This window comes from Cnephaeus nilssonii, assembly GCF_951640355.1.
Source record: "Cnephaeus nilssonii genome assembly, chromosome: 4".
NCBI lineage: Eukaryota > Metazoa > Chordata > Mammalia > Chiroptera > Vespertilionidae > Cnephaeus > Cnephaeus nilssonii.
In genome coordinates, this window is record NC_137075.1 from 80,670,593 (window position 1) to 80,694,772 (window position 24,180).

Here is a 24,180-nt window from a genome sequence, read left to right on the forward strand (position 1 = left end):
CAAGTATTTTTTTAGCTGTAAAAGTATGAATATGATAGTGCTTTAGTTAAATAAACCTTGTGTTTTATATTCATTCTGAACTGTCATTGAATAGATTTATGATAGGTTTCTTATTCATAAAAATTTAACATGTAATTTTATAACATAATAGCAATAATTTGGGGAAGACAGTAAATAAATACAATCATGCCTTTGAAGAATATCTGCAAAAGATAGTCAAGTTAATAAAGAATTGCTTGTTAGGAAATTTTTTAATTGAATTGAGGAAATGACATAGGATTGACATGGTTATTGTTACTCAATCCTTTTTTGTAAAGAGTGGTAAGTATATAAACAATGAATGTTACCCTGAAATATTTGTTCTTTTTAAATTAAGTACATAGAAAAGTTTTAAATTACATCAGGAAATGCATTTTCTGCTAAGATAATTTAGAATGTGACAGTTAAATAATTAATCAAAAGATTGGATATGAAAGAACTTTTCTCCAAAAAAAAGAAAAGGGGATAAGTTACACCATGTCAGTTGAACAATATTCTGAACACCAAAAATAAAAGCAGGGAAGCATAAAGATTCCAGAATTTTGTAGTTTTTGCAGGACAGCATCCATTGTGTGAGTAATAAATGTTATGTTTATATTCATGGCAGTTTTAAAAATCTGATAACAGCTTTTAGATACTTTTTAAAATGTCATTCTATCCTATATAATAAAAGCCTGATATGCTAAGTATCCGACTGTTCATTCGACCGGTCGCTATGATGCTCACTGACCACCAGGGGGCAGATGCTCTGACCGGTAGGTTAGCTCGCTGCTAGGGTCTGGCCAATCTGGACTGGGCCAGACGGGCCAGACACGCCCTAGAGCCCTCCTGCGGTCCCTCCCTGGCCCTGATCGTGCACTGGTGGGGTCCCTCGGCCTGGCCTACGCCCTCTCACAACCCAGGACCCCTCGGAGGATGTCTGAGAGCTGGTTTTGGCCTGATCCCCACAGGCCAGGCCGAGGGACCCCACTGGTGCACGAATCATGCACTAGGCCTCTAGTTAATTATAATATGTAATTATTGAACTAATTAATGTATATAAGAACAAATAAAAAACAAAGAACAAATCAATGTTCTGTGGTCTGCTGTGGATATGTAATTTAAATTATGCCTCTCTTTTGATTAAATGAAATCTCTTTTATGACATTTTTCTTAATCTAAAAAGAAATATACATTACTGATAAATAGTAATTTTAATTTCAGTGATTTTATATGAAATGGCTATGATTTTTAATAAAAATATATATTTAATGGCATTTTCAGTTGTTTAACAAAAAAACTAATATATGTTTTTCTGTAATATGCCCTTAGCTACTTATTTATGCATGCTCCTCTATTAAAGTAATGAAATTGGCTATGTAATTGAGTAAAAATGGAGTGGCCACAGAGGCATAAGAAAACACTTATGTGCGTTTGCCACACCATTTAAAAAAAAATGTTTTTATTGATTTCACTGACAGGAAAGAAGAGGGAGAGAGGGATAGAAACATCAATGATGAGAGAGAATCACTGATTGGCTGCCTCATGCACACTCCCTACTGGGGATCAAGCCTGTAACCGGGCATGTGCCCTGACTGGAATTGAACTGTGACCTCCTGGTTCATTAGTCAATAGTTAACCACTGCGCAACACTGGCCAGGTGACACACCATTTCTTAAAGACCATCTTGTAGTTCTGTCTCTCGGAAATGAATTGCTTGGTTCTTTAGAGTATGCTGAGCAGATTAAAGAAAAGGGCAGGAGAGAATCATTTGGAGAAGGTTTGAATGCAGTCTTTGCATTGTGGCTAAAACACTATCTAGCCATGTCATTCTTTAAAAATAACAAGGAAAGAAATCATTCCACAGCTCTGTTTTGATTAAATTACCTATCGTCAAGGACAAACTAGCATTTTAAAGCTATTGCTTTTTTAAGTAAAATATAACATGTTGTTATCCAGTTTTATGTTTAAATTAACACAATACTATTTTTTATTGGGTACCACAGGTAAGAGATACTAACAGAAAAGGACTGTTCTGTTTGTGGATTTTTTTTTTAAAGGGCCATTGCTCCTTCCTCTGTCTTTTTTCCACTCTATGTTTAGGTTAGTGACCACCAGAAATAAGGAAGGAAATGCTCAGACTCTTTTATTTCCTTACTTATAATTTTACAATCTCTTTTGTGATTGGAATGTGGGACAACACATTTTTACAACTGCCGCTCAATATCCTAATTCATATAGAGATTTGGACACATTTTTCTTTAGCAGCACTAATGGAAGAATTCACTTTCTCCCAGTGGCCATCCCATAGAACAGTAAAAATGATACTGTTCTCTCTCTCCAAAATTAATTAAAAGAGATTCTGCAAAATTAATTAAAAGAGATGTAATTGTAGATCATTTCTTCATTTTGAATAGTTTTATGCCCATGCTATGGTAACTTGACCCAGGTTATTGATATGATGTGCAGAAGCTACAGTCCATGAATAAAACACACCTCAAGAAATAGTGTTTCGTTGCATGATGGTGTATAGCTATAACCACCAGCAAGCTTGCCCTTTTTGACAGCTGGCTTTATTTAGCATTTTAAAAATTGCATGCTATTTGCCTCTGGTGCTTGGCATTCTTCAATTAAAATTGTAAATGTTTTCTTATCATCCCCTAACAGAAATCTCACTTATGCCCTGAATCTAGCCTGAGACACCTGTTCTTGGGGCCATTTTTTTTTTTTTTTAAGTTCCATATGAAGTATATTTCTGTGCCATGTCATGCTGGAATGAAAGAAAGCACATATCATTATATTGGAACCTGATCAATACTTAGATGGGCTTAAGTGAAAATTTGAGGCCTATTAAGGATATGAGATATTATTACATGAAAGCCATTTCAATAAATATTGTATTAACTAGAGGCCTGGTGCATGAAATTCGTGCACGTGTGTGTGTGTGTGTGTGTGTGTGTGTGTGTGTGTGTGTGTGTGTCCCTCAGCCCAGCCTGCACCCTCTCCAATCTGGGACCGCTCGAGGGATGTCCGACTGGTAGGATGGGGCCCAAACGGGCATTTGGACATCCCTCTCATAATCCAGGACTGCTGGCTCCCAACTGCTCACCTGCCTGCCTTCCTGATTGCCCCTAATGGCTTTTGCCTGCCAGCCTGATCATCTCCTAACCACTCCCCTGCCAGCCTGATTGATTCCTAACTGCTCCCCTGCCAGCCTGATTGCCCCTAACTGCCCTCCCCTGCAGGCCTGGTCCCTCCCAACTGCTCTCCCCTGCAGGCCTGGGTCCCCCACAACTGCCCTTCCTTGCAGGCCCGGTCGTCCCCAACTTCCCTCCTCTCCCGGCCTGGTCACCCCTAACTGCCCTCCCCTGCAGGCTTGATCACCCCCAACTGCCCTGCCTTGCAGGCCCGGTCCCTCCCAACTGCCCTCCCCTGCTGGCCTGATCACCCACAACTGCCCTCCCTTGCAGACCTGGTCCCTCCCCTGCTGGCCATCTTCTGGCGGCCATCTTGTGTCCACATGGGGACAGCCATCTTGTGTGTTGGAGTGATGGTCAATTTGCATATTACTCTTTTATTAGATAGGGTAGAGGCCTGGTGCATGGTGGGGGCCGGCTGGTTTGCCCTGAAGGGTGTCCTGGATCAGGGTGGGGGTTCCCTTCGGGCGTGGGGCGGCCTGGGCGAGGGGCCTGTGGTGGTTTGCAGGCTGGCCACGCCCCCCAGTGACCCAAGCGGAGGCCCTGGTATCTGGGATTTATTTATCTTCTATAATTGAAACTTTGTAGCGTTGAGCGGAGGCTAGGACAGGCCAGGGCAGGCAGAAAGCTTGGCTTCCTTCATCACTGGGAAAACCCAAGCCTCCTGCTTGCTCAGTTGCCGCAGCCATTTTTGTTGGGACTTATTTATCTTCTATAATTAAAACTTTGTAGCCTTGAGCGAAGGCCAAGGCAGGCCAGGAAGCTTGGCCTCCTCCATCGCTGGGGAAACCCAAGCCTCCTGCTCTCTCCAGCTCCATGGCTGCCGCCATTTTTTGTTGGGACTTATTTATCTTCTATAATTGAAACTTTGTAGCCTTGAGTGGAGTCCACGGCCAGCTAGGGTGTGCAGGAAGCTTGGCTTCCTCCATTGCCGGGGAAACCCAAGCCTCCTGCTTGCTCCATGGCCACAGCCATCTTGGTTGGGTTAATTTGCATACTTGCTCCTGATTGGCTGGTGGGCGTGGCTTGTTGATGTGGCGGAGGTACAGTCAATTTGCATATTACTCTTTTATTAGATAGGATATTGTTAATTTTAAGAGTTTTTATTTTGTTAACAACAATTTGGAGGTAATAAATAGGGAAAGAGGCTTGCTATATCACTTTGATTTCTTTTAAGCCCTGAAATTCCACCAATTAGCAAAGAGTAAGAAACTGTTATGAGGGCAAATTTAATGTATCTGTTTGCCATAAAAGAAAGAGGATTTTATAAAGGCTACACTTCTATTTATATCGAATTAAGGTCTTCATATCAATATTGACCAGAAAATTCTTACAGTTTTGTACTTGAAAATATCTACATTGAAGTAGAAATTAAATACATTCAGATAGAATAAGTTTCTTACCAGGGGAAGAGATATCAGGTAACCTGTGACTCATGCTCTATTGAATGTAAGCTGTTTCTCCAAATACTAGTAGCCTTACAGTTGGACTGAAAAAGCCTTTGATTCCATAGAAAACTCTCTTTGTGTTTCCAATTTGTGATCAGCTTAGCCTTTGTTGGTTGGTTTAGAGGTTTCATTGGAACCCTTTCTTGGCCTAGCTCCCTCTACGGTCAAAGGAAACACCTTATCTTTTCCCATCATTAATAATTTTTATAAGTTTCTGTGGTATTTTTTCAAAAATTTTAAAGACTGTCCTACAAAATAACCCTGGAGGGTGGATAGCATGATTTTTAATTAATATATGACAAGAAAAGAAGGATTAGAGATGTATTAACTAGATAGTGGTGTCAGAGATCACAATTTTCCAGATTTAATTTCATCTGGATCATATTGTCATTCTGTTTGGCATAATTATTTTAAGATAGTTTTTTTAAAGATATAAAACAATGACTACCTATTGCTGAAAAAAAACCAAGAAGTGTAGAAAATGTAACAAGGAAAATAAAAATACTTTAAATATATGTGTATGTGTATTCTTTAAGTTTTTTTGAATGCATGTTTTTTTTAATTAATATGCGTTATTTCTTAGAGCAATGCTAGGTTTACAGAAAAATTTATTAGAAAGTACAGTGTGCCCTGGCCAGGTAGCTCAGTTGGTTAGAGTGTTGTCCTGATATGCCAAGGTTGCTAGTTTTATTCCCCCATCAGGGCACATAAATAAGAGGAACAGTAGATCATTGTTTCTCTTTCTCTCTCTCTCTCTCTCTCTCTCTCTCTCTCTCTCTCTCTCTCTCTCTCTTTCTCTCTCTCTCTTTCTCTCAAAATCGGGAAATAAAAATTTTTTAAGAAAAGAAAGAGAGTACAGTGTTACCATATGCTCATATGCTCCCTCATCATCATCTTCCTTCTCCCCTCCTTCTCCATGGCCCAGTCCCCCTATTATTAACATTTGCATTGGTGTGGTACATTTGTTACAATTAATGAGCTGATATTGATTCATTATTATTAACTAAAGTCTATAGTTTAACATTAGGATTCAGTCTTTGTGTTATATAGTCCTAAGGGTTTTGCCAAATGCATAATTTCAAGTGTCCACCATTACATAATCATACAGAATAGTTTCACCGCACTAAAAATCTCCTGTGTTCACCCCTGTTAACCTCTCTTGCTTCCCCCTACCTGTAGCAATCACTAATCTTTTTTTGTCTCCATAATTTTGCATTTTCCAGAATGTCATATAGTTCAAATCATACATTATGAAATCTTTTTTGACTGACTGCTTTTTTAAAAAAAAGTTCCTCCGTGTCTTTCTCTGGCTTGACAGCTCATTTCCTTTTATTGCTGAATAATACTGAGTTGTATGGATGTGTCACAGTTTGTGTAACCATTTACCTATTGAGGGACATCTTGGTTGCCTCCAGTTTTTAGCAATTATGAATAAAAGCTGGTATAAATATTAATGTTTTTGCATAGGCATATGTTTTCAACTCATTTAGGTTAATCCTTAAGAGGTGATTGCTGGGTTGTATGGTAAGGCTATGTTTAGCTGTATAAGAAACTGCCAAACTGTCTTCCAAAGGGGCTGTCCTAGTCTGCTTGGGCTGCCATTCACTGGGTGGCTTAACAGGCATTATTTTTCAGTTCTGGAGGCTAGCAGGTTCGGTTCTTGGTGAGTGCCTTTCCTGGCTTGCAGGATGCCTCTTGCTGTATCCACACTTGATAGAGTGAGGAAGCTCTGGAATCTCTTCCTCTTCTTTAAGGGCACTATGCACATCATAGAGGCCCAATCCTCATGACCTCAGCTCAACCTAATTACCTTCCAAAGGCCCCTCCTCCCAATGTCAGCACATGGGGGATTAGTGCTCCACATAAAAATTTGGGGAGGACACAAATATTCAGTTCATAACAATAGCTTTACCATTTTGCATTTGCATCAGCAATGAATGAAAGTTCCTGTTGCTCTATATCCTTCCCAGCATTCCATGTTGCCACTCAGTGTTTTAGATTTTAGCCATTCTAATAGGCATGTAGCGGTATCCTGTTTTAATTTGCAATGTGCTAATGATCTATAATATTAATCATCATATGCTTATTCACTATCTGTATGAATTGGTGAGTTGTCTGTTCATCTTTCATCCATGTTATAATAGGGTTCTTTGTTTTCTTATTGTTGAGTTTTAAGAGATCTTTTTATATTTGAATATAAATCCTTTAGCAGATTTGTTGATACTGATTCTTTCCTTGGTCATGTTTAGCCTACTGATAAGTCCATCAAAGGCATTCTTCATTTCTGTTACAGTGTTTTTTATTTCTAGCATTTAGTTTTGATTCTTTAGTAGAGTGTCCATCTCTTTTCCTTACTCATCTTTTGTTGCATATTTTCCACTTATCATATTAATCATAGTTATTTTCAATTCCCAGACTGATAATTCCAAAATCTCTGCCATATTTGAGACTGGATCTAATGGTTGCTTTGTTCCTTAAGTCTATTTTTTTTTTTTTTTGTCATTTAGCATATCTTGTAATTTTTTTTTTTTGATGAAAGCTGGACTTGCTGTATCTGCTAAGAAGAAACTGAAGTACATAGGCCTTTATTGTCAGGTTTATGTTTATCTGGCTAGGAGGTAGGCTGTGTTAACTGTTAACTGTAACCATGGTGTCAGATGCTAAGTTTTCTTCTAGTATCTTTTTTATTGCACTGTTGTTTTTAGATTTTCTTGAAGACTTCTTAAATAGGCAGTTCTTTTAGCTGTAATCCTTTGTTACTACTCAGTAGCCCTATATTGATATGGTGATATAGTATGGGGGAAGGGAAATATTCCATAATCCCATGATTAGGGGTCTATCTTTTAGAAAACCTGAGGTTGTATATGCCTTCTCCCAGATTGTTAGGATTTGGTAAAACCTCTTCAGTAGGTTAGGCTCTGGTAAAATAGTTTTCCTTGAAGGCAGGTCTTACAGAGAACAGAGAGCTCTGTTGCAAATATACTGAGCTAATATGTGAAAATTATCTGAAAATGAAAAAGTACAATATGTTTTATTATAATTGTAGTAATGATCACAAACAGCAATAACAAGGGATATGAAAATATTAGTTTTAAATAACATTTTTGTATATTATGTTATATAAGTATCCTAACTGATATTCTTATAAATTATTTTCATTATTTATTTTAAGTTAATATACTATAATGTGAAACAAATAAAATTCTGAAAGAAAGGATAAACTTTGTTCTAGCAATAAAACATGCCTAGCATAATTTTCAGTTTCATCAGGCTCAGTACATCATGTAAAAATTAACTATAAATTCTGATATTTAATAACTAAAGTAGATTCTAGAGTGTTTGTAACTCTCAAAGATAATTCTTTTGGCTTGGAAACCTAGATTCAGCTCCCTGGAAAAGTGTACAATGAAATCATAACAAAAAAAAAACAAACCCAAAAAACAAAAGCAAGAATATTATCTTCTTTCTGAGTAGTCTGCTAGTTAGGTACGGCCTTTATTTAAGAATTTTTCTAGTTTCTTAGGTAACACATACCTGGAAAATGATACATTATTACTTGCTAAGCTGTATTTATGTAATACCTTTATTCAAATTTTGTATCTTAAAGCAGTAAAACTGATGATAGTTTCAAATCTCAAAATTCACCCTTAACATTGTGTTTGTAATGCTGAGTGGTGGGCTCATCTACTAACTGAATGATTATTTCCTCAGGAGATGGTGGCATCCATGCTAATTATAATACTTAATATATTTATCCATTTAGTTAAACACTTATTTTGTGCTTTCTATGTGCCTGGGATAGTTGTGGTTGCTGAGGCAACAAGATGAATAGTTTAAGGTTTATATCCTCATTTCAGACTTGAGTAGGAGACAGATATAAACAAAAACGTAATTATTATAATACAACTTGGTAAATGCAGTGATAGTACATGCATGGATGGTTCTTAAAATTACGCTATTTTCTAAGAGTTGAAATCCTAAAATTTTAAATCTCTGAAAGCCAAAATTTTGTTAAATACTAGTTATTAACTTACCACAGCATCTAGTAGCATCCATTTGGGGAATAGAGCCCTTGCTGTCTTCTGTGTATCATGTAACTACTCCTTATTTCTCTCTCTCTCTCTCTCTCTCTCTCTCTCTCTCTCTCTCTCTCTCTCTCTCTCCATACATACACCTTATCCTTTTATCTCCATACTGCAAGAAAAAGACATAATAGTTTGTTGGTACACAAAGAAAAAGCATTCTTTAGAGCCAAAATGTAACACAGTCTTTTTGTGCACTGAAGCCTAAGAAGGGCATTTTGGGTCATATCACTGATTCATTCAGTTCAATACTCTGATTTAACAGTAGTTCTTAGTGACATTTTGTGAGAGTTATAGTTGCCATTCTTGTGTCAAAGTCTAAACATTCATGTTTTCCCCCAAACATATCATTTCTGGCTTTTATCTTTGCTTGGAATAATGAATTCTGTGAGCATTCTACTTATAGTATAAAATTAGACTTAATTTTTTTCTTAAACTACTTCTTTCAAGCACCAATGAAAGATTCCTAATTCTAAGATTTGGTGAACACATTCTTGGACACCATGTCTAAATCTTTCATGATTCGACAGGTTTTTAACATATCCACTTTCGACTGTCATCTTTTTATATAGAAGAGAATTGTCCTATTGTCATTTGGAAGATCTCCTTCTTCTTAAGTAATATTATGTCTCTTTATTCTTGAGATGTAGTAGCTGAACTGCACAAATTTATTCAGATACTAGAGGCCCAGTGCACAAATTCATGCACCTTGAAAGGAACTGTGGGCCATGATGCTGCGGTGGGCACAGGGGCAGGTCTCAGCCCATCCTCCGTGTCCCTGCCAGGCCCCTCCCACCGTGGCCCTCGGTCCCCTGTTTGCCGGCAGCCCCGCTCCCACTGCCGCCGCTCCCAAGTGCTGATGGCACCTGCCCCGCTCGCACCCACTGAAAGTGCGGAGCAATTGGGGCCAGCGCCAGCAGCAGGTGCGAGCAGTGGCTGCTGCCCCAATTGCCCCTCAGAAGCAAGGGGGAGGTGGAGAAGCCCTCAGGGCAATCGGGGATGGCAGCCGCCGCTTGCACCTGCTGACACACCCGAGCGATAGGGGCTGGTGCCGGGTGCCGGTAGCAGGTGCAAGCGGCGGCTCCCACGCCTGCAGCAGGTGCGAGTGAGGCTGACATTGGCAGCAGGTACAAGCGCCCAGTGGGACCGCACCGTGCGGGAGCAAAGAATTTTCAGTAACCATCAGAGGCTCGCCCTGATGACAGCAACCGGCGCCCCACCTTGGTCTGGTGCCCCCGCTCCCCTGCTCCACCATCCCGCCTGCTGCTGACGCTCGCCATGTTCCATGCGCATCCCCTGGTGGTCAGTGCATGTCATAGCAACCAGTTGTTCGGTTGTTCTGTCATTCGGTCTATTTGCGTATTAGAGTTTTATATATATAGATAAACACAATTGTGATAATCCCCATTCATGTATGTTCAATTTAATCTATTGAATTAACTTAATTACTTTGTATCACCTCTAAAAGTCCTTTCTCTGATATTTATTTATTTATTTATTTATTTATTTTTAATGGAATTTATTGAGGTGACATTGGTTAATAAAATTATATAGATTTCAGGTATACAATTCTATAATACATCATCTGTATATTGTATTGTGTATTCACCACCCCAGTTCAAGTCTCCTTTCATCACCATTTAAACCCCCATGCCCTCTTCTGTTTCCCTCCATCCTCCCTCCCATCTGGTAATCATCATACTGTTGTCTGTATCTGTGAGGTTTTTGTTTTTTGCTTATTCCCTTCACCTTTTTTACCCAGCTCAGCAGCCCCCTCCCCTCTGACAGTTGTCAGTCTGTTCTCTGCATCTATGAGTCTGTTTCTATTTTGTTTACTAGTTTATTTTGTTAATTAGATTTCACATAAGAGTGAAATCATATGGTACTTATCTTTCTCTGACTGGCTTATTTTACTTAGCATTTTTAATATTTTTAAAGTTCCACTGACATGAATAAAGCTAATGATTATAATAAGGCTGAAATTTGTTTCGGAAAGTATAAAATATTTATATTTATTGTATGATCCATTTTAGGTGACATCAGTTATTATATCCTGAATTTGGGATCTTATCATCCATCAGGAGTACTTTAATTTTTTTAAAAAAATATGTTTTTATTGATTTTGGAGAGAGGGAGAGAGAAATAGTAACATCACTGATGAGAGAGAATCATTGATCGGCTGCCTTCTGCATGCCCCACCCATGATTGGGAATTGAGTCCACAACCCAGGCATGTGCCCTGACCGGGAATCGAGCCATGACCTCCTGGTTCATAGGTCAGCTTTCAACCACTGAGCCACACTTGCCTGGCAGGAGTACTTTAATTTTTAAAGTATTTATGAAGAAATTGAAATTTATTTTTTCTTATTCCTAAATATACCACTGAACAAATTAAAGGAGGAAATAATTTTTAATGATAGAAGTATTTCAGATTACAAAATATTTTTGCTTTAATGTTTAATAGTTGAAAATAAGTATGTAAATAGATAATAGGGAAAGTGGTTATAAGTTTAATAAACCGCTTTATGGTAACTTTGCTTCCAGATCCTTTGTTCTGAAGTAGGCTGTTTCTTCTTCATGAAAAGCTTATTATAAATTATTAGGAAATAAGCCTGTCATAGGTTGGTTTTAATTCATATTCTCAAGTTCTGAAGGCATTATTAACTCTTAACCATGAGCTTTAACTTGACTAAAAAGCACCCAAATTGTTTCATATAAATAATTTAAATTTGAGATAAGCTGCTTTAGCTTTTATTTTTGTTTCTTCCAGGATCCCAGTACGAACCCAAAATGACAGTGAATAAAATTGTTTTGTTAAGCCACAATTCACAGCTAACTAATTGGTTTATATGGGCATGTATGATCAACATTTGAAGTTTATGTCCTTTACTGAATATTAAATTCCTAGATCTAGTGCATACTGCAGAGTGATCTAGGTTTTGGCTTCCTCTGAAACTTTAAAGTAATAGAGTAAGTATGGAGTAACACTTCAAATTCTGGAATCATAATGTCTGGGTTCAACTCCTGTTTCTGACTGTTAGCGGGGAGACCTTGAAAAGATTACTTAACTTCATCTTGAATAGGGATAAGAGAATACTCACCTCATCACAACTTTGTGGGTTAATTAGAAAATATATAGAAAATGTTTAATGTAGTACCTGGCATGTAGTGTTCAGTAAAAATTCTTAAAGTTGCTGATAGGGAGGTGGGACTAGGACAGGGTGGATGCAGGAATTATTTTAGAAATGGCTTATAGCATGGGTCATGGAGAAGGAGTAAAATACATGGAAGGAACAGACTCTGGACCTTCATCCCTGCCCAGGATTTTATGATTTGGGATGAAAATAGAATTACTGTAAAATGATGGCTTCTGATTTGGAGCTCTACCAGGTAAGACTCTGTGGCCTGTTGATAGATAAACGTCTAAAAAGATGTTGTATATGATGAGGAATCCTATCTAATAATAGACAAATATGCAAATTGACCATACCTCCGACACACCCACAAGCCACACCCACCATCCAATCAGAGCGAGCCTGCAAATTAACCCAAACCAAGATGGCTACAGCCACAGAGAGCAAGGTTTCCTAGGTAACAGAGGAAGCCAAGCTTTCCGCCTGCCCTTGCCAGGCCTAAGCCTCCACTCAAGCTACAAAGTTTCAATTTTAGAAGGTAAACAAATTCAAACAAATGGCGGCAGAATGGAGCTTGAGAGAGCAGGCCAGGGTTGCCACCAGCAACAGGGGAAGCAAAGCTTTCTGCACACCCTGGCCGGGCCCACCCGCTTAAGGCAGCAAAGTTTCAATTATTACCCCAACACAAATGGCTACCGGCCTTGGAGGGAGCCCCAGGCTTGGCTCCACTCCAGGCTACAAAGTTTCAATTGTAGAAGGAAAATACATTCCAGATACCAGGCTCCGCTTGCGTTGCCAGGGGGCGTGGCCGGCCTGCAAACCACCACAGGCCCCTCGCTCAGGCCGCCCCACGCCCCAAGGGAACTCCCACCTGATCCGGGACACTCTTCAGGGCAAACCAGCTGGCCCCCACCCCTGTACCAGGCCTTTATCCTATCTAATAAAAGAGTACTATGCAGATTGATCATCACTGCAACACACAATATAGCTGCCCCCATGTGGTCAAAGATCCTGCCCCCATGTGGACACAAGATGGCCACCACAAGCTGGCCAGCAGGAGAGGGCAGTTGGGAGGCACCCGGCCTGCAAGGGAGGACAGTTGGAGGTGATCAACCCTGCAGGAGAGGGCAGTTAGGGGTGACCAGGCCGGCAGAGAAGGGAAGTTGGGGACAAACAGGCTGGCAGCAGAGTGGTTAGGGGGTGATCAGGGTGGCAGTAAGAAGCGGTTAGGGGCAATCAGGAAGGCAGGCAGGCAAGCAGTTGGGAGCCAGCAGTCCTGGATTGTGAGAGGGATGTCCCATATTGGAGAGGGTACAGGCTGGGCTGAGGGACAACCCCCCTCCGTGCACGAATTTCATGCACCGGGCCTCTAGTAGTAGATAACCTTCTTGGCAAGGTGGTGACAGAATTTTTTTGCAAATTTTGGTGAAGGTTCTAAAGAAGGTTGGGGTGATACTTTCTCTGTTTTAAGCATAAACTTAAAACGTCATGGAAACCATAGTGTAAAGCAGGGGTCCTCAAACTTTTTAAACAGGGGGCCAGTTCACTGTTCCTCAGAGAGAAGGAGGGGAGTCGGAGAGTGAGGCGCACATTCCACACATGCGCACTGCGGCCCTGGACGAGTCGGCTGCTAAGCAGGACAGGCAGCGGCGGCAAATACACCCGGTGGGCCAGATAAATGTCCTCGGCGGGCCGCATGTGGTCCGTGGGCCATAGTTTGAGGACCCCTGGTGTAAAGTATCAAATCTGTACAAAGTATTAAATTTTTTAAGCAATAACAAGCAAAAGACTACGTCTCCTCATCTCACACATCTCCTCACCATTTGCTACATTTATCTTCTCCCTTTACATTCCTCTCCTTCCCATGCTCTGTTAGGTAAGGTTTCATGTCTTTTGCCTCAAAGATCTTTTTCTTCTTTTATGGATATCCCCTGCTCTTCCCCCTGTTAAACCAAAAAGGGTAAAATAGAGCCACTTTTTGAGTAATGTCTTTACAGTATTTATCTTAGCTATGCCACCACAGGCTATAGATTGTCAAGTATTAGCTCTCTTTCTAGTTAGGTAACACAACCCAGAAGAGGAGAAAGGGAGGGTCAGGTGACTTTTACCAGATTGGCAGCAGCAGTGACAATAGGAGCTGTAGCATGGCACATAAAGCCATCCCCTACTGCTCATCTTCTTTCTTCCATGGTGGAGGAGGAGGCAGCTGGGAGAAAAGACGTATTCTGCAGTTTGAGGAGGCAGGAAGAGTTAAAGATGGGAATGGTGGCAGGTGACCCTTGGAGCTGCTGATACTTTGTGGATTTGTATGAGGGACATTGCTGCTCAAGTCCCTGCCTTAGTAGGCCGAGATGTTTGTCTGTTTTATCAGCATTTTGCATAGTGCTGCACAAGGTGCTGCACTTGATTAATTGTCTTTTCTCCTCAAATTCCACAAGTCTTAACTGTTTTGTTATTATTTCCTTTTTCCAATATGACTCTGTATTTTTTTTTCTCATGGTATAGCCAGAATTTCTAGTGATAACTCTTGTATCTTAAGATACTAGGATTGACCTTTATGCTATCAGGAAACCCAAATTAGGCCTTCCTGATATACCATAATTGGATCGTAACTTACCAGAGAAATTACAAGTACTGTAAATCTAACACGAAATGTTGCATTCCAACTCTCCAGCTATGTGCTAATCACAGTGGCAGCTGTAAAATTCCCCCAAAGCAATAGGGAACGCAGCATATGCCAAGTGACTGATCTGCCCTGTGAGATCCTGATGGCACACCTGCTCACCAGTCACGTCTTTCAGGAATTTTCAAGGAATTAAAAGGCCATTATTGCCGTGAGGTCCTCCCTCCTGGCTATTTCTTTCAAGGAGATATGACATGTGATGAAGGAATAAGAGGAATATGAAAGTGGGATTGTGATTTTTCACAAGAGGTGGTAAGAGAGGTTGGGGTTTGGCTCTTCAGTACATTTGATGAAATAAAGCCTTGTCTTTCTTTCCACTCCTCTACTCCCTTGTTTCTTGCCAATAAGGAAAGCTATTCTAGGATTCTTTAGGATCCTTTGGGGTTGGAAGAAGATTCTAAGTTAGAAGAAAATACTAAATTATTAAAACACAAACAAAAAAAATCCCCTAAACCTCTAGCCATGGAGTTCTTAGGGCCTATGCAATGTAAATCATCAAAGAAACTGTTGATAGTATTCTCTTTATGAGCAAGCTGTCTGCGGACCATATGAAACCGTTTGGCAAAGTAACATACTAGTATCTGTATATAAAAGTTAAATGCCTAAATTTGTTTCAGAAACATTAAGAATGACTTCAGGGAGCCTTCTGTTTAGTGGAGTGATGCAAGCAAACCTCTTTGATCTTTTTACTTTTGACCCTGTCCTGCTTGCCTTATTCTGGTCTGCATAACTCACTAAGATACCACATATTTTACACTAGCTGTTCTTTTAGTCCCCTTTCCAGAGTTCAGTCCGTCAGAATCTCATGGAGGTCAGTGAACCCATGAGTCTAGTTGCCTTTGCAAGGCATTTCTCTTTCTAGTAAAAGCAGCAAGCACCTCATAAGAATGCTGCACAATTATCCCCATCGTGTGATATGCTAATTCTTAAGAATGTTGCTAACACTGCACTGTGTTTCATATGATTGAATTTAAAACTTTCACTCGGTTGAGGCTTCAAACTGGCAGGAATAACAGTCTTTGAGTTGTTGCTTAAGTAGAGCGGTGATGGAATTCATATGGCAGTCAGCAGTTGCTTGTTCAAGTTCAAGAAGAGATCAGCTGCAGTGGTTGAAAACAAAAAGTCTGCCAGATGTTCAAGTTTTAATAGTATATCTTTTCTCCATATTTCAAATGAGAACAGAGATCAGTCATTAAATGAGGGTATAAATATTAATGTCATCATTGTTAAACCCAAAAGAACAGACCTCGCACATTTATGTGATTTTTTTTTAATGGGTATCATTTGTGTGCAAGTAAAATCAACAAAGCTCCCCCATGCCTCTAGAGGTCTCATGACAGCTAGTTAGATTGCAATCTTGCTCTCCTTTTACTTTTGTCTCCTCTAACAAGTTTCAGAGAGTTTAGTAAGAATTTAATCAGAGTCATATTCGGCCACACAGAGTTAAAGAAAATATAAATCCTAGAAGTCCAGATAGTCTTTGTGGGTATAACTTAAGGATACCAATTTTTTTGCCATAATATGAACAGGAAGTGTTACTAGTTTAGACAACTTACTGCTATTCTGTGCTTTTAGTGTAGAACAGAATTTTGGGTCAGGTGAAGTTAGTGATGATAATTCTATCAGAACTTTCAGATAGCTTGCAGTCACTGCTCTTCAGTTTGAACATTTGTTGAGTATTTTGAAAAATAGCTGCTCATTGTTCTATTGACTATGGTAAACAATATGAATAAGATTTACTTTGAGTATATATCTTATATTCTTATATCTAATATATTTGGATATATCTTTGACTCACTGAAATGGGGCTTACTTTGAGTATATATCTTATATTCTTATATCTAATATATTTGGATATATCTTTGACTCACTGAAATGGGGCACTTTTATATATTTTTCAGAGGCTGTGTTATTTTGGCAAATAACTTCTTCCTAGATCAAACTGTAGCCAGCTTCTTGAGAATTATGCAGCAGAATTATTATGCATTAGGTTTCATGCTTAGCTTTCTTCAGACAGTACCTCAACCTTAAAATGACTCAATGAGTAAGATACTTTTATTAATCCCATTTTGATGATAAATAAGGTGCTATTATCAATGCCATTTTCCAGATAAGAAACTGGGGCAAAGTTAAATATAACCTATTCAAGTTCACACAACTTAATGATAGAGGATTTGAACACCAGTTTTTGTGACTCCAAAGCCTATATTCTTAGTCACTATGCACTACAGTCAAGGTACTATATGAATAAGCATTTACCTTATTATATATTATTTTTAAATAGTTTCCTTTTGTTTGTTTGTTGTTGTTGTTTTTTTGCTTTCAGAGAGGAAGAGAAAGGGAGAGAGAGAGAAACATCAATGATGAGAGAGAATAATTGATTGGCTGTCTCCTGCACACCCCACACTAGGGACCGAGTCTGCAACCCAGGCATGTGCCCTGACTGGAAATCGAACCAGGTCCTCCTAGTTCATAGGTCGATGCTCAACCACTGAACCATGCCAGCCAGGATGCCTTATTATATTTTGTTTGCTGGCTCTCCCTGCTCCAGCCTCAAATAGGGCCATGAGTCTCAGCAGTTGGCATAGTCCTTGGAATGGCTGTTACGTGTCATGACACCTAGCAACTATAACCATTCAAGGCAGCCCTTAGGAAGGGAATTACAATTTTATTCTTGCCTTGGCTCTTCACCTATGTGGCTCAGTTGGTTGGCCATGTGCACCAAAAGGTTGCCGGTTCAATTCCCAGCCAGGGCACATACCCAGGTTGCGGGTTCAGTCCCGAATGGAGGAGTGCAGGAGGCAACCCATCAATGTTACACTCTCAAATCAATGTTTCTATATCTATCTATCTATCTATCTATCTATCTATCTATCTATCTATCTATCTATCTCTGTCTCTCTCCCTTCCTGCCTTTTTCCCTCCCTCCCTCCATCTCTGTCTCTCTCTCCCCCTCTCCCTTCCTCTCTCTAAAAATCAATAAATATATTTAAAACAACAACATTCTACCCCTCTCCTCCTATTTGGGGGAAGTCTGGACCTATGGAAGATTGAGGGAAACCTCTTTATGAGGCTTGAGTTCAGAAAGCAAACAGCTTTCTGGTTTCATAATCTCCAAAATGTTACTAATAATCCCCTCCTCTCCACAAGTGAAATTTAAGTTCTAGATAGTGATGTCTTATTAGATTTTTTTTTTCAATTGGCAACACTATTCCAAACCTCTTAGCCTTGACAGTTCTGAGCTCTGTGAGTTCTGTCTTCAGGAGAGTTCCCCCTCCTGAGTTCTGCTTCTCTCACAAGTCAGTGATACAGTTGCTTAGTAGCAACTGAAGAAAGAAGACTGTAAATGCAGAAGAAATCTCATGGACTAGGAGCCAAAATCTTCCCTACCCTTGAAACATTTTTTTGTTATAGCAGAACCTGTTCATTTATGGTGGATGTTAAGCTTCTGAAGCCCTTTCTATAGAGTCTACTGAAGAGTAATAATTGAGTAGCTCTGGGGCCAGTATGTCTGTCTTATGTCACATAGAAAGATGACAGAGTAATGCTTTTAAATGGGGCTCTTAGGAATTGACTAGGAGGGAAGGTGCTTCTGTAGAGGTACTTGCATGCAGCTGTGGAAATCCTTCCTTCCAAAGAGCTGTCTGTGGCCCTGGCAGAGAGCTCTTTGTGTATAACAAGCCTTTTGAGTATCACCTGCCCAGAGCAAAGAGAAATCACTTTATAAAACAGGATTATCAACATGAGGAGGTAGTCTTGAAAATGAGTCCCTGAAATAATTAATAATGATCATGTCCATTCCAGTTGAACTGGGCACTCAATTTTGTAATGCCTAGGCTACTTTGCACTGATTCTTTACTAATGAATAGTGTATGACTTACTTATGCATGTCTTATACATATAAAACATTCTCTTGCTGGAAGGTTGATATAGTACTTTTTTTAACAGTAAAGTCTTAAGAGAATGCAGGGCACTCCTGATTGATCAAAGGGGCCATACTTAAGTGATTTTAAAAATCCTCTCTAATAAAATGGTAATATGCAAATTAACCATCACGCCACTACATAAACCACGCCCACCAGCCAAGCCACGCCCACCAGCCAGTCAGGGTGATTATGCAAATTAACCCAAACCAAGATGGCTACAGCCACAGAGAGCAAGGTTTCCCAGGTAACAGAGGAAGCCAAGCTTTCCATAGCCGTTGCAGGCCTAAGCCTCCACTCAAGCTACAAAGTTTCAATTATAGAAGGTAAACAAACTCAAACAAACGGCAGCAGAATGGAGCTTGAGAGAGCAGGCCAGGGTTGCCGCCGGCAACAGGGGAAGCAAAGCTTTCCCCACACCCTGGCCGGGCTCACCCGCTTAATGCTACAAAGTTTCAATTGTAGAAGGTGAATTAACTGCCACAGAAATGGCTGCCGCCCTGCCCCGGAGGGAGCAGCAGGCTTGGCTCCGCTCCGCTACAAAGTTTCAATTGTAGAAGGAAAATAAATCCCAGATACCAGGGCCTCTGCTTGGGTTGCCAGGGGGCTTGGCCGGCCTGCAAACCACCACAGGCCCCTCGCTCAGGCCGCCCCACGCCCCAAGGGAACCCCCACCTGATCCGGGACACCCTTCAGGGCAAACCAGCTGGCCTCCACCCGTGCACCAGGCCTCTATCTTATCTAATAAAAGAATAATATGCAGATTGACCATCACTGCAACACACAATATAGCTGCCCCCATGTGGTCAAAGATCCTGCCCCCATGTGGACACAAGATGGCCACTACAAGATGGCCAGCAGGGGAGGGCAGTTGGGAGGCACCCGGCCTGCAAGGGAGGGCAGTTGAGAGGGACCAGGCTTGCAAGGGAGAGGGCAGTTGGAGGTGATCAACCCTGCAGGAGAGGGCAGTTAGGGGTGACCAGGCTGGCAGAGGAGGGAAGTTGGGGGCAAACAGGCTGGAAGGGGAGCAGTTAAGCATCAACCAGGCTGGCAGCGGAGTGGTTAGGGGGTGATCAGGCTGGCAGGCAGAAGAGGTTAGGGGCAATCAGGAAGGCAGGCAGGCAAGCAGTTGGGAGCCAGCAGTCCTGGATTGTGAGATGGATGTCCGACTGCCCTCCAGGAGTCCCAGATTGGAGAGGGTACAGGCTGGGCTGAGGGACAACCCCCCGCTGTGCACGAATTTCGTGCACCGGGCTTCTAGTACATATATAATATTATATGATTTATGACAACTGTGTGTGTGTGTGTGTGTAGGTTCCAGAAAGCAGAATGTAATGTAAGTAATGAAGTTAGCTCTAGCGTCTGATCCTAGCCCATTTATTAGCTGTACTAGTATTATCTTTGAGAAGTTCATTTAGCCACTTTGTCTATTTCCTGTGTAAAATGAGGGAGTTTAAATAAATCTATGTTTTCCAAACTCTGAAATTTATAACAGATTACTACAGATTATTTTAGGTGGCACGTGAGATAATTTCAGGCAGTTTCCTGATAAAGTACTAAAAAAATATTGAATCACAGTTGAGAAAGTTATCCCTTTCTCAGTCTTATTTATTATGTCCAAGACAAAGTCTCAATTTGGTATCATGATATGTGTAATAGTTCTTTAACGCTGGATAATTGTTTGGGGTTGGGGACAGAGGTGGATGGGGAGAGGCACTGTAAATCCTTCATTTCACATGAGTTTCCATATGTGGGAAGTAAATTCCATTCCTTAGAAGGGAAAGTACAGAAGTGCTTGTTTGCTCTTTGTGACTGCCTCATTTCCCTTCCACTTGCAGTGGAAGTAACGTGCTATACAACTGGTGAGCTTGGGCAGAGGCGCCAAATGTGACTGGCTTCTCTCATGGCGTGACCCATTCTCAGAACACATATTCCTCCTCCTCCACTGTGAAGTAGGGCTTGGTTGACAAACTCTGCTTAGGACTTGGTAGGAACTATTAGGAAACCTATGAGACCATAAATAGAAAGAAAAGGAAAATAAAAAACCTACATTCTCTAATTCATCCTATTGTTAATCAGATTGATACATTTTGATTGCCATTTTATTCCTCTCTTCATGTCTCATTTAGGTTTAGACTTATAGGAAATATAAGGAGAAAAGCAATTATTACCCCTTAAAATCTCACTAACAGTCTCCTTTTTTAAAATAGAAATCTGGCTTGAGCACCGTGCCCTTTAATAAGCAATAGTATATATTTAATAACATGGTTTTGTTTTCAATGAAGTTATATTTATAGTTACCATCTATAAAATAAGTTCATTTAAGTTTTAAAAAGTGAATTTTTAAAACATTAAATAGTGCAAATGATACATGGATCTGATAAAAACTATAAAGGTGGTACATAAATGACTAAAATTTAGGAAGTACTGAATAAGATTATCTCTAGGATCTATTCCCAATTTAAATTGTTTTGGTTGTGTATTTCAGTAGATAAAAAACGCTATGTGGTAAACTAAGTAAAAGAAGGGACGTTCTAACAGAAAATGTACTGTTATTTACTTTCATTTTGGAACATAACATTATTGAGGAAGCTGAACTTTGATACTATGCCTGTATTTTTATTTATATATATAAATACCCTTTTCTCTTAATATTTTACTACGCAGTGAATTGATATCTTTTTGATAGTATGATTTTTGGTGATGATGTTTGAAAGCATTCTAGTTCTGGGTGAGATTTTTGAGCAGGAAATCACGGAGGCAAGAAAGAGTCATCACTGTATACTCTGCCTAGTATAGTGTTTGCCACATAGTAGTGTTCAACAAATATTTGAACAAATGAGTGAACAAAGAATAAAATAAAATTAACTAAATTCTCTGTCTTGAAGGTCTAGGCATAGTTTTCATTTCTTTCTGAAAGCTGTCAATAAGGCTATCTGTAAGGAAATGATGCCTGGGGCAGTCATGTAAGAACAATTTAACTTTACTGAGAAGAAAATCACAAAAGGAAGGTTGCCCTACTAATTTTGCTTTTGTTTATGATCATATATGAGAGGCTAGGGTCTTCCTTTTTTTTTTTTTTATAAAAAGAACTACCTTTCTCCCTTCCTCATTTTCTGATTCATGTATTACTCTCTTATCTCCACATCAGGGAAAGCACCCCGATTTTCCTGGCCTTAAGGAGACTATTAGAGTTTAATTGAAAATGTGGCTCACTCTTTCCCCACACACGCTTAGTTACAGTTTCCCATATAATAAGTTTGCCCAACTTTTTCTTAACTGGCACTCTAGGTGAACTGCCATACTGATGATAAATTTATTTATTGCCATTTTTTCTTGCAGCAAATGTCATGTTTCAAGGGCTTTGTTCTAAGAATCCTGAAATGAGTTTTACATATCAGAATATTAGCCAAACGTTTTTAATTCTTAGTTATATCACTGACTTTCTAATAACTATATAGTTGGTTTGAGTGATTTCATTCCCAGATCATGTAATGTATTTTAGAACATTCTGCATAATGCAGAAAAACAGAATTTGAGGACTGTGTATTCATTCTGGTGAATACATTTTAAATGTATTCTAGGATTAGTCTCTACAAGTACATTCTTTAATGGTTTAATGATTAACTGTGATTCTAATTCATTATATATAACTAGAGGCCCGTTGCACGAAGATTCGTGCAATAGGCCTTCCTTCCCCTGGCTGCCAGCACCGGTTTTCCTCTGGCACCTGGGACCCAGGCGGAGAAGCCAAACCTCGAGGCTTCTCCGCTCCTGCCACAGCGAGGCTTGGCTTCTCTGCTCTGGCCGCAGCAGAGAAGCCAAGCCTCTTCATTCTTCAGTCATCTTCAGTCTTCACTCAGGCTGGAGCCTTCAGTCTTCGTTCCTTGCCTGTGTATGCAAATTAACCCACTATCTTTGTTGGGTTAATTTGCATACTCCTGATTGGCTGGTGGGTGTTGCAGAGGTATGGTCAATTTCGATATTTTTCTTTTATTAGTGTAAACTAGAGGCCCAGTGGACGAAAATCGTTCTTGCCTCCCAGTAGGATCGGGCCTAAATGGGCAGTCGAACATCCCTGTCACAATCCAGGACTGCTGGCTCCCAACTGCTTGCCTGCCTGCCTTCCTGATTGCCCCTAATGGCTTCTGCCTGCCAGCCTGATCACCCCCTCACCACTCCCCTGCCAGCCTGATTGATGCCTAACTGCTCCCCTGCCAGACTGTTTGCCCCTAACTGCCCTCCCCTGCAGGCCTGGTCACCCCTAACTGCCCTCCCCTGCAGGCCTGGTCCCCCCCCAGCTGCTCTCCCCTGCAGGCCTGGGTCCCCCCCAACTGCCCTTCCCTGCAGGCCTGGTCGCCCCCAACTTCCCTCCTCTGCCGGCCTGGTCACCCCTAACTGCCCTCCCCTGCAGGCTTGATCGTCCCCAACTGCCGTCCCTTGCAGGCCTGGTCCCTCCCAACTGCCCTCCCCTGCTGGCCATCTTGTGGCGGCCATCTTGTGTCCACATGGGGGCAGCCATCTTTGACCACATGGGGGCAGCCATCTTGTGTGTTGGAATGATGGTCAATTTGCATATTTCTCTTTTACTAGATAGGATAGGGGCCTGGTGCATGGGTGGGGGCTGGCTGGTTTGCCCTGAAGGGTGTCCTGGATCAGGGTGGGGGTTCCCTTGGGGCGTGGGGCGGCCTGGGCGAGGGGCCTGTGGTGGTTTGCAGACCGGCCACGCCCCCTGGTGACCCAAGAGGAGGCCCTGGTATCTGGGATTTATTTATCTTCTATAATTGAAACTTTGTAGCCTTGAGCGGAGCCAAGCCTCCTGCTTGCTCCGTGGCTGCAGCCATTTTTATTGGGATTTATTTATCTTCTATAATTGAAACTTTGTAGCAGAGGCCAAGGCAGGCCAGGGCTGCAGGAGCTTGGCTTCCTCCATCGCCAGGGGCAACCCAAGCCTCCTGCTCTCTCCAGCTCTGTGGCTGCCACCATTTTTGTTGGGATTTATTTATCTTCTATAATTGAAACTTTGTAGCCTTGAATGGAGGCGTGGGCAAGCTAGGGTGTGCGGGAAGCTTGGCTTCCTCCATTGCCGGGGAAACCCAAGCCTCCTGCTCGCTCCGTGGCCACAGCCATCTTGGTTGGGTTAATTTGCATACTCGCTCCTGATTGGTTGGTGGGCATGACTTGTGGGTGTAGCGGAGTGATGGTTAATTTGCATATTACTCTTTTATTAGATAGGATGACAAAATCTTAACTTGAGTTATCTTATATGTTCAGGTTAATACTTTTTGTTAATGAAAATTTAATTCAGTACATTTTATATTTATGAAATCTCTCTGCCTGGTATCTTTGTGTCTTCTAGTTATTACTATGTGATCTTTAATATGTAAATTAAACTTTAGGAATGCTGGCTATCACATTTTGGTTCTTCTCATTCATTATAATATTGATAGAACAGTAATATTAATGACATTTAGAAGTTGGATTCTGAAACTAATCACCATCTACAAAAATTAGTATCTAATCTCTATTGTAACTTTATATCAATATCCAGGTAAACACAGATTCTATTGTTATCATAATCTTGAATATATAATAGGCCTATTTTGGCCAAAGAAAAAAAAGACTTTAGAATAATATAATTTTTTTCTTAAAAAGATATAGATCCTTGGTTTATAATTGTATAAGGTATCTTCAGA

General features: G+C 40.6%; 1 protein-coding gene across 5 annotated transcripts in view; it reads left to right on the forward strand.

The window, feature by feature from the left end:
• FUT8 (fucosyltransferase 8) overlaps positions 1-24,180 on the forward strand; it is a 216,763-nt gene that overhangs the window by 174,783 nt on the left and 17,800 nt on the right. The window lies entirely within an intron of this gene.